Source organism: Tupaia chinensis, unplaced genomic scaffold (genome assembly GCF_000334495.1).
Source record: "Tupaia chinensis unplaced genomic scaffold, TupChi_1.0 Scaffold000257_1, whole genome shotgun sequence".
Taxonomy (NCBI): Eukaryota; Metazoa; Chordata; class Mammalia; order Scandentia; family Tupaiidae; genus Tupaia; species Tupaia belangeri.
In genome coordinates this window covers 612,877-627,399 of record NW_006159737.1, presented here as the reverse complement: position 1 = coordinate 627,399, position 14,523 = coordinate 612,877, and the positions used below count along the sequence as shown (strand labels likewise).

The 14,523-nt window shown below is 36.2% G+C and overlaps 1 pseudogene; it reads right to left on the bottom strand.

Annotated features, from left to right (window-relative positions):
- Positions 1-862: 862 nt before the first annotated feature.
- Positions 863-1,479, bottom strand: LOC102478135 (60S acidic ribosomal protein P2 pseudogene; annotated as a pseudogene).
- Positions 1,480-14,523: the final 13,044 nt, after the last annotated feature.

The following is a 14,523-nucleotide window of genomic DNA, read 5'->3' as shown; positions in this document are numbered from 1 at the left end:
AGAAGAAAGTGTAAGTTCCCCAAATGAAAACTGATTAGAACTAAAAGTATCTATCCAGATTGACTGACAAGAGAGGTCCATTTAAATGTAGATGTTACATTCAATTCTCTTCACCCTGACTACACCAACTCCCTCCCTGAGATAATTATTTGAATGTATACCCTAGCTTACAGTAAACCACACCTTCCTGTAGTAATAGATGACCTTTATCTAAAAACTATCTGTCACTTTAATGTACTAAAAAGAAGCTTGTGACTTTACTCTTTTTCAACGAAATCAGTTTCTTAACTGTAGGAATTAAGATGTAGACGTTTTGTGTAACACATTTCTTAAGATGTTTTGTAGGACAACGATCATTGACCACCTCACTTCCAGGCTGAAATGCATCAAAGACCTGAGGATCGCCCCCTCGCAGAACAGAACATTGATCATCTAAGGCCTCACCAATCAAGAAGGCGGAAAAGATGATCACACCCTCTTAAACCAATCACTGAACTAATCACACACCTAGAACCTCTACCCCTAATTGTGCCCTTAAAGATGCATGTGGGGAACATCTTGGGGAGACTGGGTCTTTTCAGCATGAGCTGCCCACTCTCCTTGCTTTGTGCTTTGCAATAAAGCTGTACTTTCCTTCATCACACCATGTGCCTATGGCTTGGTTTTATAGCGCTTGGGTTAGCGAACCTGATTTGAGTTTGGTAAGACTCTCAAACTCCTAAAAAAGACGTATCTACCATGAGGGGGCTCAATGGTAGTGCAGTGGTAAAATCCAATGCTCTGTGAGCCTGACCCATGTTGGGGGATGTTTGAATACTTCCCTGAGTGTGCCAGACACACGTATGCCCATGAGCTGGTGCTTGCTGAGGCTAGGGATGGATCATGACATCAGGAATTTATTGGGGGTACTGTTTATCCATCTCTCTTCATTTACTCATAAAAGAAAATAAGTAAACTAAAAATTTGTTTTTTAAAGACTAGGCATGATGAAATATTTGACTTCATTTTCTTCCTCATCATCATAGTTATGACTTCTGGACATTTATTATCTACAGTTCATATAGCATGTTAAGTTTCTTTCTTCTCCTTCTTCTTTTTTCTTTTTTAACCGAGATATATAAAAAGGTCTTATTTTCAGGGGAGCAGGAGTTTAATTGAATACACCAAATCCCAAGCTGTCGTTTGACTCTTCAGACTCTTTCTTCTTTTCAGCTGCAGCAGGGCAGAACCAGCAACTGGGGCTGCAGAACCTGGGGCTGCAGGATGGTCACACCCCTGCCAGTAGGCACACTGGTAAGCTTGACAATCCCTGGGCAATGACACCTTCAATGTTCTCTCTGTTCAGTTCACCAATGACATTGTTGAGCCAGTCGTTGTCTGCCTCAATGTCCACGCTGTCCAAGATCTTCTTAATGTCCTTGGCACTGGGGGATGCATTGCCACGAGGGTGGCCAGCAGGTAGGAGGTGACATAGCACATCTGGGCAGCAGCAGACAGGCCTCCTCACGTGTGTGTGACCTTGGGAGTGTCAAGGAGTGAAAAAAAGCCACATGAGCTTTTAAATTTATTTTGGACAATAAAATCCCAAATGTTTATGACACCCAGTTTAGTGCTTTGGCAAAAAGGTAACCAAAATTTTAATAATTTATTACATTTTCAAGTACTTTTGATCTTGTCAGTAAGGTCATTTGACCTTCTTGTTGACAAGGTCAAATGTATTTGCCTTCTTTTAGGCAAGCTGATTTTATAAGCCTTAAGAAAGCTTTAGCAGTCTCTTGTGTCCAGATAGATGTTTTAAGCTCTAACATAGAAAGGCCCAAATTATTAATAAAAACCATTCTACCCACTCACTCATGCACTTATAACATGTATCTTCTGTCAGATAAAATTATGGATACAAATACTTGGTACCATTCTTCCCATAATTCCTTCCTACTCTGGCTTTTATCTTGAAGCTAAATAGAGAACCAATAGGTGTGTGCTCATTAAGAACCTGAACATGCTGTCGTTCTCTCTGTCTGACTGTTGAAGAATGGAACTAGTTTCTAGGGAAAGTAATGAAATTAATTCTACTACCAAATGAAGAGAAACTATAAAAGTGAATTTGGGCCATGGTTAAGAACTGCCTATATAGTATGCATGAAAAGGTGTTATACTACACAAATACATTATATGTTTATACATGTGGGTGACATAATTTGTTGGATTACATATTTAAGACTATGTCCCAATGAACTTTTGTTATGAATTATATTTCATTAGCTTGTATTTATTTATTTATTTATTTATTTATTTATTTATTGTCTTACTAATGTATAAGATTAAAAGCAAACTACTTCTGAGAACATAGTCTTTCCATTTTAACTCATTTATACAAATTAATAATTTTATTTTTAGTTTTTCTGCTTCCAGTTGGGTATTATATTCCTCTGTGTTAATATGTTATATATCTGTCAATGGATAACAATGACTTTTTGTCAGTGACTTCTTTATTTATCAGTGACTTTATTTATCCGTGAATTCTTCAACAGTACTAAGGTTTTAACAAAATTAAATTATGCCACTTAAACAAAATTAGAACCAATAAAAAATGTGAAAATAGATGCAATAAGATTCAATATAAAAATTATGAAAATATGTAAGTTAATTTAACACTACATCCTCAAGAATAGCATTTACTCATAATTTCAAGAAAATATCACATAATTTTTACATAATTTAAAAAAGAGCCAAGTACATTTCCAATAACTTCTCTCAAGACTTCCCCTTTAGTCATCATGCTTCCTTAATTTAAAAGAAAAAAAAAAACAACCAAAGATCTTAGACATAAAGCTAAATTTTGTTGTTAACCATTTATAATATGTCACTACAGAGAATAATTTTCAAGCTATTTTCAACAATTTTCAGTAGAGTTCTAAACTTTTAATAGGAGTAGTTTTTAGTTTGATTATCTAGACTTCTTAACCAACTGTCACTGAGAGCATAATAAAAGGCTTCTATGGTTTTGGAGAGGAAGAACATGTTGGCTGAGTAATTTATCACTTAGCCACACAAGCCAAAAGACACTTTGGCTCCCATTAAACCACTTTTGAGAGCTACATTGAAAACAACCAATTTGCTAGTGTCACAGGTGTAGGAATTACATCTTTTACTTCTGCAGTTTAATTTTATTTTTCCTAAGGATTTAGTAAAATTTTAGATTTGATCGGGCTACATTCCCATAGGGGAGTGATTTTATTTTCTCTTCTCTCTCTTCTAAATGTTTGTGCTATGACTTCCTAGCAAATATTATGATGGCCTCTTTTTTTTACTTTTTCATTAGCTTTATGGCAATAAAATTTTTTTTTATTTTCACTTTTTATAATATGTATCAGTCTTAACATTTGTAGCTTAGTACTGGAAATCCACTGGTGCCATCTTGTTTTCCTCATTACCGATTTTCTTATTTTTGTTTTTAGCATTTTTTAACTGACTCTAAAAAGTATATCTAATTATAGGAAGACTTTGCAAAACAGCTTATTGAAGTTGAGATCAGCATGCTTTCTATGGAAACCTACTGGACCTGAATCATTACTTTTCCAAGTAATCTCTGTAATGGCGTATCAGCTGTGTGAGTCTTTTAATTTTATATTCCCAACAGTTGGTACAGTCATGGAGCATCACAGAATAACTAAGCTGGAAGAAATTTTAAAAAATCATTTTGTTCTAAACAACTGTGACCTATTCCAATGTGACTTTTCCCAACTGCCATCAACCCATGGCTCCAAATTCTTCTGTTTTGTTGAAGTACCCAACATAAACTACTGACAAGAATTTATTAGATAAGTAAATTATATTTTTGTAGACTGTATTCCTTCTACTACTCCACTTTTAAATGTTAACTGTACATAATGATTTTCCATTGCTCTTACGTTCCTAATATGCCCTGTAAGACACCTTATCGCATGATCCCTACAAAATAGAATGAAAGAGCTGAGCTTATAAGAGATGAGCTTCCAGGGCCTGCAGGTGGTCCAGTGGTTAAGGTGCTAGGGTCCCACATGGCCAACTATGGTTCAAGTCCCAGACCTGGAAGCTTGAAAACACGCCAGGCATGTGTCTGAGTGTCCAAAATCCCAAGAGGAGAATGGAGAAGGGATTGTAACATGGTCATCTCTTCCTGATGATTTCTCACTTTCTCTCTCTTTGTCTCTCTCTAGTGAGTGCACTTGTCATAAACCTTAAAAAAAAAGATGAACGTTAAGGAATTTTGTGTGCTTGATGTTAAACTCAGATATTATTAAAAGATAATTTTATAAATATAAAATTAAAAACATTAGAGACCAGCAGTTGGCATGGTGGTTAAGGCACTGGATACTCCCATATTTCAACCATGGTTCAAGCCCTGGACCTGGTGGCTTGCTTTCTCACTACCCCCCACCCTCTGTGTATGAGTCTTTCTCTCTCTGGTCAAATTAAAATAAATGAATGAATGAATAAATAAAATTAAATACATTTAAAAAATGAAAAACATTAAAAATAAAAGTAGTAAATACTCGAAACATCATTTCATAATTACTTGACTACATTTTATTAACTTGAGGTTATTTTACTCATTTTGTCTGTCATGAAAATACCATACACTGGAGTTGACTGGAAGCTCTTCCCAATTTAGCATTTAGTAATGTTTTATGTTGGTAGCTTGAAATGGGCCTCGGTAAAACAGTTACACCACAGAAGTTAGAAAATGCAAAAAAATCAGAATTTGACTTATCATTTTGTTTACTACTAGACCGAAGACAGTGATAAAGAAAATGCTAATAATACAGATTAAGTTTTCAAGGGGTCATGTACATGCCTGCTACAGTATAACAAAACTATCACAAAATTTTGAAAAGTTCTTCTGGTTTGGGAAAATTATTATATAGTTCAACCAAAAAGTCTTTCACATCAGTGACCAACAGGTAAGGTTCAGACATATACCTTTACTCTTTCACTTTTGTCTTGCTTGTTGAAATGGATCAGATCAACTGACATTAATACTGAACCTACACTTGTTTGTTAATGGTAGCCATAGGTTAGCAGTGGACACATGAGTTCAGCAAAAATCAACACATGGTTTTCTGAGAGCCAATTGACCATATGAAATTTTCAGCAGAGTACTGTATATTTTAATATTCTTTGTAACTTATTTTCAAACTTATAGATTTCCCTCTGGGATCTAATTCAGAAATCAAATGTAAGAACTTAGGTATAAGGACACAACGTTGCCCCTACCTGCTGATATCCAGCTCCTGTCTTTCTTTGCTCACTAAGCACTAGGCACACTGGCCTATAATAGGCTTCTTTTCACTTTCTTACACATTGTTCCCTCAGAAGAGATTCTCTTTGTTCCTTTTTATCTGGCCAATATCTACCCATCCTTAAAAACGTAAAATGTCAGCTTTTATCAGCATGAACACAACTTTATCATTTACAAACCTAAAACGAAACTTTCTCTTTTCTTGACCTCACATCATATTCTATTTCCACATCATTGTTGCTCCTTTTTTATAGCAAGTCTTTCTAAAGAGAACTATTTTTGATGTCTCTGCACTCTTACTTATGCACTGTAGCAGCCTTTGATTATTTAATCGCCCTTAAGTACCATAGGAAAGTATTAGTAAAACAGGTTAACATTACTAGAAAATCTGATCCAAAGTTGTGTCAGATTGTCAGTAAATTGTCCCCTAAATATATCTCCAAAGAAGAACCAGAGGACAGTCTCTTTCCTCTAGGCCGTGAGAAACAAAAGGGTAGTGAAATGCCAACATCCTTCAGAAATGATTTAGTGATTGTTTCCTCCAAGGCAGGAATATCCATGGGCTTACTTGTGACTGAAAATAAAAATATCAAGCAACAAAATAGAAAAAACTACCACAGGTTAATTGTGGACCTAAGAGATCAGCAAAAATCACAAAAATGGGAGATGTTTGTCTCATCGGAAACACTGCAGATGAAAAAGACTGATTTATCTGAGAATTCCAATATCTCATGGCTGTTGAAGCCAAAGAGATGTAGTTAATGAACAGAGGCAAAGCAAGGATGGGTGACTTTTAAGTAGCACCCATGTGACAACTGAGCATTAGCTAACTCACAGCACGTAGTGGTAGCTAATTAATGATCCAATCATGACTGAAGTAAATGGACAACATTTTGAATAAAGGTGATGCTGTGATTACAACAAATCTGCACTATGAATCTCTCTCCTTGACATTTGCACGGGGACCTATGTCCATTCCCAGGAGTCTCTAAGGTGGGGAAAGGGAAATACTCAGAATTCTTGGTGACTTTGGACACAGGATTTTATTCTGATGAAGCAGGAAGGCCACAAATGTTCTCAGAAAAGGAGGTCATACAGGTAAAGAAATAAAGGCAGTATTAACCTTACTCCAAATATATTTTAAATCTAGTAGACCCAAGATTAATCTCTGTATTTGGGAGGGGTGGAAGGGGTGAGTAATAGGCTGAATATTTCTTATTGTTTTTAAGAGTTTTTGCTATAGGGCATGTGTGCTCACCAGAAAGACAGGGAGAGACAGAGAGAGAGAAAGTGAAAAATCACCCCCCCACCCCCACAACCCCAGGGAGCATGGCCATGCCACAACCCCTTGTCCTCCATTCTTCTCTCGGGATCTTGGGCATGCACGCACATGTGCCGGTGTGAGTTTAAGCCACTGAGTCCAGGACTCGAACGACTACATAGGAGTCCAGCGACATAGCCATTATGCCAACTGCTCGTCCCTAGGCTGACTATTTCAACTGGAGTCACAAAGGCAAGAAGCACACTGCATACTCATATTATAATAATTCTATATGTATTTTTATATATATATAATGTATAATATATAATATGTATTATATATGTATAATATATATATTAAACTGAAGAGCTAATTCCAGAGGCAGGAAGGATATAGGAAGGCCACTAGGGAGATAAGAATTACCTGAAGCTGGCAACAGTATACTTACCACATTCCTTCGGTACAAAGCAGTAAGAGGAGAGAAACGTTACCAGAAAGTATAGGTGAAAAAAATGGTAAACTTGCACCCCCCCCTCAAAAAAAAAAAAAAGTATAGATGAGAATGTAGTTTAGATGAGGCTGCCTTGAGAAGTAAAGCAACTTTCTGTCAAGGGACAGAGCTGTTAAAGTATGACTTGAAGTCCCAGAGAGGAAACCAAGAAAATCATCAAACTTCATTCCCTGGCAAATAATACTTGCTGAATATCAGGTATCAGAGACTTAAAAGCCCATATGTTCTGGGACAGATACCAGGGTGGGGAAGGATCTGTCACATTCAACGACTGATAAACTCCTCCTTGACTTATCAAGAAAAGGATAGTGTGGAACAAGGAAAGATCCTGGAGGTTATCTTTTTTCAAGCTGCTGGGTTTCCTCCTTGAAGAAAGTATTACCACTTCTGGGAAATGGAAAACACATTTTAACTAGGACAATTGCTTTGTGAATGGGGAAGACAATGAATGTGAGCAATTTGAGGGGTTGTAGGAACAGGACTTCTTATATAAATTAGGGTTCTGATCTAACTTGATCAAAAAAGTAGAACTTGACTGTGGTCTTTTAGTAAATTTTATTTGCTCTTTAATTTACTTTTTTTTTTTGGAGAGGTTTTTGCTATAGGGCATGTGCACTCACCAGAAAGAGAGACAGAGAGACAGAAAGCAAGAAATCATGCCCCAGGAGGGATGGCTATGAAGCTATCCTTTCTCCTCCATTCTCCTCTCGGGATCTCAGGTACACATGCACACACACCTGGTGAAAGTTTAAGTCACTGCGCCTGGGACTCAAACTGTAGTCGACTACATGGGGGTCCAGCAACATAGCCATTACGCCAACTGGTCTCTTACTTTTTAATGTATTACGTTTTTACTTCTGATTTTTAATAAATTGGTTGGCTGAAATAATATCTCCGTATTTCTTTTAAAACATGACATATCTAGAAAATGTTGTATGCATTCAGTACATAAAAGGCATAGATATAACTGCTTGCTTTTAGAGATCACAGTCAAGTGCTCCAGCCTCCCACCCTTTTACCAGACTGCCTCAAAGCGAGGGGAAATTGCCGTCTCCTCTCACCCACACTTGTATCCCATTCACAGTGATTGGTGGGAATGCTCTGAGGTATGAAGTGACATTTAAAGAGATTATGATTATGGGATGGACACTTGAATTGTTCAACAAGTAGGTATCATGATGGTATTTGATATACCATATAGCAAAAAGTGCCATTTGGCTCAAGAAGCATGTATTCATAATTCAGAACAACCTTAGTCATTACTGAGAACATGACTGAAAGCATGTATTTTATTGATGAAGGCTCAGGAGTTTTTGTTGCAATATTAGAAATATTCCAATTGAATTCCTTCATTTTAGAAATGAGAATACTTGAGGCCAAAAAATCCTTGTCTTGACTGGAAGGTAAATGACTTGAATAGAAGTTAGGCGACTAGAATGTAAGCTAGGTTTCGGGAGCTTTTCTGTTGTTGACAGTTATGTCCCATTGCCAGGTGGAGCACATGGCAGAAGTTTCCTAAAATTTTGTTGAGTGAATAAATGAAAAAATGACTGAACAAACTGGCCAGGATCACAGAGTCAGTAGAAGAGCCAAAATTAGAATTAAAATCTTCCACCGCCCAGCTCAACGTTTTTGTCCACCGTGTGTAAAACTGTACATATGTCACATAGCTACCAATGTCCTATGAATAATTCAATATGCAGCACAAGGCAGGAAAGGTCATAGATGCATTTTAGAATTGAATATGTTAAGGATTTATATTTTCTTCTGTTTTGGAGCAATTCCTATCCATCATATCTACAAATAGAAAATGAAATATTTGGGTCATCAGCAAGCTTGTATTTATTTTAACATATTTCTCTAAATACTGGTGATCTAAAAAAACCAATAAAGTTGATCTTACACTATCTTTACACCATTTTTTTCTCTCTGAGATTTATAATTTCTCATTTTCTTTAATTGTTGAATATACTCAGACTTGTCTTTCTCATTAACTAAGTGATGAAAGACAAAACTTGAAATAACTAATTTTCGATGTGTCCTGTATGCAAGCATTAAAATCAGCGAAAATATCACTGAAAGCTTATGTCACTCAAGATCTCACGAAACATTTATTAGCCTCACCTCAGACAAAGGTGTCCTTGCTTACATATTTGCACATTTGGATACACATGCCCTGAGCAAGGTTTCAAAAGTGTTTATATTCCTATGACCACCTTAATTATGATTCCCAAGTAGATGTATGTGACATTCTTACCTCTCGTGATATTAGTCCATAACTCTGTGTTTCTTAGTAATTTACAGCAGTCAAGTGTTTGGGGGAGAAATGCTAAACGGGAAAATTGATTATGATGAAATCTAGTATTGAAGCTTCTTTAAACTGTGGCCCAAGAACCACCAGCATCTTATACTAGTGTGAAATACATGGTCCATCCTTTTCACCATATCGTTTAGCCAAGCTGTAGTGTTTATAAAGCAGACAGTAACGCGGAGATTTAGCAATCGCCATATTGCCGGTGACTTTTTAGATATGTGAACAAAGAAAAGAAAAAGGTTACAAGGTATAGAGGAAGAAAAAACCTGAACGTTTTTGTTTTTCAAGGCTTTGTTCTAAAAACTGTAGGTCAGTAGCTTTGTGGTTCATATCAGCGCAGAGTCTGGATTGTATTATGAAAGGGATAGTTTATTCCTACACAGAAAAAGTATGTTGACTGGTATAAATTAGTTTGTAGTAACTGAAAATAAACCTCGGCAATAAATCCTCATTTCAGCGTTTGAAAGGGTTTGTCTGATACAGCATGTCCTCAGCTCATCACCTAGACTTCTAGGAATTAACTTGAAAGCAAAGTAGAGAGATAGGAGGACAAGATGACTCTAAAGATGGGTAAATTTTTAGCTTGTTAAGCAAATGTAAAATGTAACGATAGGTTCCTATGTAACATTTGATGTAATAATTAGCACTTTTCTGGTTTAAATTTTATTAATAACACAGGACACAGAGGCATACTTAACACACTAATCAACATTCATCTAGCAGTACAAAAATAATAACTAATATAATCTAGGATAGACTCAGAATTTAGAAAAATCTCTAAAGTTAGAAATATGGATTAAATAAGAAGGTGTGTATATAAAATACCTAGAACTGGCAAAACTGTAGAGATAGAAAGTAGATTAGCCAGGGACTAGGATGAGTGAAAAATGGGGAATGACTGCTAATGAATAGTTTTCTTTTTCTTTTTTCTTTTTTCTTTTTGAGTGATAAAATATAATGACAATGGTTGCATAACTTTGTGACTATACTAAACCCATTAAATTGTATACCTAAAAAGACTGATTTTTTTTTCTTTTTTTTTCTTTTTGGAGAGATTTTCACTGTAGGGCGCGTGCGCTCGCCAGACAGACAGAGAGAGACATAGAGACAGAAAACGAGAAATCACCCCCCAGGGGGGATGGTCATGCCGCAATCCCTTCTCCTCCATTCTCCTCTCGGGATCTTGGGCACGCACGCACATGCGCCCGGTGTGAGTTTTAAGCCACTGGGTCCGGGACACGAACCGCGGTCGACTACGTGGGAATCCAGCGACATAGCCATTACGCTAACTGCTGGTTCCCAAAAGACTGATTTTTATAATATGTGAATTATATCTCAAAAAGTTTAAAAGGAATTTATGGTGAAAAAGCTGGAAATAAAAGAAAAAGCTTTTAAAGAACAGAGAGAAAGTGAACACAGTAAAGGATTTTTATCTTACATAGGTAAAACTCAAGTTGAATTCTTATTACCTCATTCATTAAAACATGAATAAAAGTAGAAGTATAACATCTCTATTATTATTTAGTATTGTTTTGGATATTCAAGTTAGGATATATATTTTAAAAATTCTAACATTATATATATAATGTGTATATATAATGTGTATATACATAATATATATATATAATCAAAATATTGAGAAAGTAAAATGATGTTATATTTAAAGCAGATGATTTGTCTATATGGAACACACAGGAAATGAAAGCAGTTATATTTGAAATATTTAGTAAGAGACTGGATACTAAAGCATTATTAAGGGCCAGCAGGTGGTATGGAGGTTAACCAGCTGGATCCCACATAGTCTACTGAGCAATTCAAGTTCCAGACTCAGAGTCTTGAAAAATATGCTGAGTGTGTGTATGTGTATATGCACTCTCTCAAGAGGCGAATGGAGAAGGGATTGCAGCATGGCCATCTCTACTGAGAGATGATTTTTCTCTTTCTGTCTCTCTCTTTCTCTATCTGGTGGGTGCACAAACCCTATAGCAAACTAATAAATAAATAAATACTAAAGAATTGTTAATAAATTAACAACTTTCCTATGTGTTATCAACAAATGAATGTAGCATATAATGGAAGAGACAGTTAATTTACAGTAACGGTGGGATTTATAAAATATTCAGCAGTTGGGCCAGCTCATGGCATGGTGGTTAAGGAGTGGGATTCCACATGACAGACTGCGCTGTTTGAGTCCCAAACTTGGCAGTTTGAAAAACACTCCAGGCTTGGGGACCAGCAGTTAGCGTAATGGCTTTGTTGCTGGACTCCCATGTAGTCGACTGCGGTTAGAGTCCCGGACCCGGTGGCTTGGACTCGGTGGCTTAAACCCGGTGGCCGGGCGTGTGTGCTTGCATGCCCAAGATCCCAAGGGGAGAATGGAGGAGAAGGGATTGGGTGATTTCTCGCTTTCTGTCTCTCTGTCTCTCTGTCTCTCTTTCTGTCTGGTGAGTGCACGTGCCCTATAGCAAAAACCTCTCAAAAAAAAAAAAAAAGCAATTCAGCCATTAAGTTCATAAGATATGTTTGAAGATAAAAGATGGAAATTGAATGAAAGTAATTTCTAAAGTAGAAAAGCAAATACTTATAGACATATAAAAATGTTCACCTATACTAATACTTAAAAATTAAATAAATAACAGTAAGATATCATTGACTAATATTAAGAGGTCTATTAATATCTAGTATTTAAACAAAAGTTGAGAAACTTTTATAAATTTATAATTTATAAGCTGATGACTGAATTCTACATTTCCATCATTTTTCTACTTGACAACTTGCCAATAGCTATCAGTACTCAAAAATGTGTGTAAACTTTGTTCTAGTAATCACTGTTCTCTGAACATATCCTAAGAGATAATTGTGTAAAGGGCCCAAAACTCTACATTTGAGATTGTTTTCACAGCATTTCTTCTAATGATGAAAATTTTAACTAGTATTAAGATAAATAAAGTCTGATTATAGTGATGGGATTTTCTTTCCTTTTTTTTTTTTTTTTTTTTTTTGGAGAGGTTTATTTATTTATTTTTTTTGCTATAGGGCGCGTGCGCTTGCCAGACAGACAGAGAGAGACATAGAGACAGAAAGCGAGAAATCACCCCCCAGGGAGGATGGTCACGCCACAATCCCTTCTCCTCCATTCTCCTCTCGGGATCTTGGGCACTCATGCACATGCGCCCAGCGTGAGTTTTAAGCCACCGGGTCCAGGATGCGAACTGCGGTTGACTACATGGGAGTCCAGCGACATAGCTATTACACTAATTGATGGTTCCCAGTGATGGGATTTTCTAAAAACAACCATAATAATATTTTCAGTCTCACAAGGTCTTCTTTAACCTTGCCACACCTCTATTTAGAGTTTAAATGTGTTTTCTCTCCTCTTCAACCTAAGCAGGATTTTGTGACTTTGTCACTGAAGAGAATACAATGAAATTGATGTTGGGTGACTTTGAAAGCTAGGTCATAACTAGTAATTTGACTTTCACTCAACTCTCTCTTTGCTGTTCTCTTTTGAAACCCAACTGCCATATTGTGAGAAAGCCCTGGCCACATGATAAGGCCACAGGTAAGGTGTTCTGGCAGAAATCCTAGCTTAAGTCCCTGCTGACATGTGGGTGAATGAGATGAAAGATAATTCCAGTTTTAAGATGCCGTAATTGATTCTGAATAGAACAGAGACAAACTGTTGAACTATGCCAAGTTGCAAGTTTGTGAACAAAGTAAATGCTGTCATAGTGTCAAGCCACTACCCTTTGAAGTGGTTTGTTATTTAACCATAGTAAATGGAACAATAGCACATCAGAAAATGTATTTTTTTGAAGTCATATCACATAAAAATATAAAAGAGGAAATATAAATATTAGAATATTCAAAAACTGTAACAGGGGCTGGCAGATGGTATGATGGGTGGTTGAGGGCACTGGAATCCCACATGGCCAATCATGGTTTGAGTCCTGGACCTGGAGGCTTGCCTTCTCACTTTCTCTCTCTCTCTCTCTCTGGAAATATTAGATAATAATAATACATAAAGTTAAATAAAATAATTATCTAAAAAATGAAAATTACAAACTATGCCTTAAAAAGGGTAGACATAATACTTAGCACATAATTATACTTCGCATGTATATACAAAAATGCACATAAATATTGAACAGCCAGCATACATAAGGATAGGTAAAGAGACTGATGAAGTAATTACCAAGATGTAAGAGTGTTTGTCTTGAAATGTTGAAAGAAAGGGATGATTTATACTTAAATATTATTCTTGCTTATCTTGCTATATTTCCAAACTTTTCTAAAAGTGGCCATTGATCAGTTGTTCAATAAAGATGAAACAAATTTAGACATAAATGAAAAACCAAACTAATGAACTATAAAATACAGAGGAACTTGGCTCAATCACTGACCTTAAGAAAAGAAACAGGTGTTTTAGTTGATGACAAGTTCAAGTCCAGCCAGCAGTGTGCTTCAACTGCCAAAATGTTAATGGAAGCTTAGGTAGCAATTACACGATTTTAGAGTTCAGAGGACCAGAAGCAATAGTCCTATTATTCAATATACTGAGTAGATCATACTTTAAAGCACAAATGAAGAAAGACAGAAACTATCGATAGATTCTTTTCCTCCAGGAGTCTGCCTAGGTGGAGGAAGTTCTTAATAGGGTTATCGAGGGACAGACACTAAGCAGTATGGAATATTATTAGTGCAAAAGAAAAAAACAGCAGAACTATGAGGAAATAGATTACACTCCATGTGGGTAATTTCAGAGAACAAGAGTTAAACAATAAATGAAAACCTCAAAGTGATAGAGTTGGCTCCACCTAAGACAGTACTTCCAATTAAATTGAGCTACTCAAAATTTGGCATGACAGCCACAGAATACACAAAGAATCCTTGTTTTTGGTGTTCTTAAGATTTCCAGGTACTAGGATGATTATAGAAAAGCTTTACATGATTAAATGTAAAAAGTAAATATAGAAAAAATCAGCAAAAAAAAAAAAAAAAGAGAGAAAGAAAAGAAAAACAAGTATAGTGTTTAAATTCCCACTGAAAAAAAAAAGTTTTCACTTTATGGGAGATGTAGTCAGGTATCACTTAACGTCCTGTCCCTACCCATATCTACAAAAGTCTGTGTCATAGGCTCGTGTCCCCACCAATAC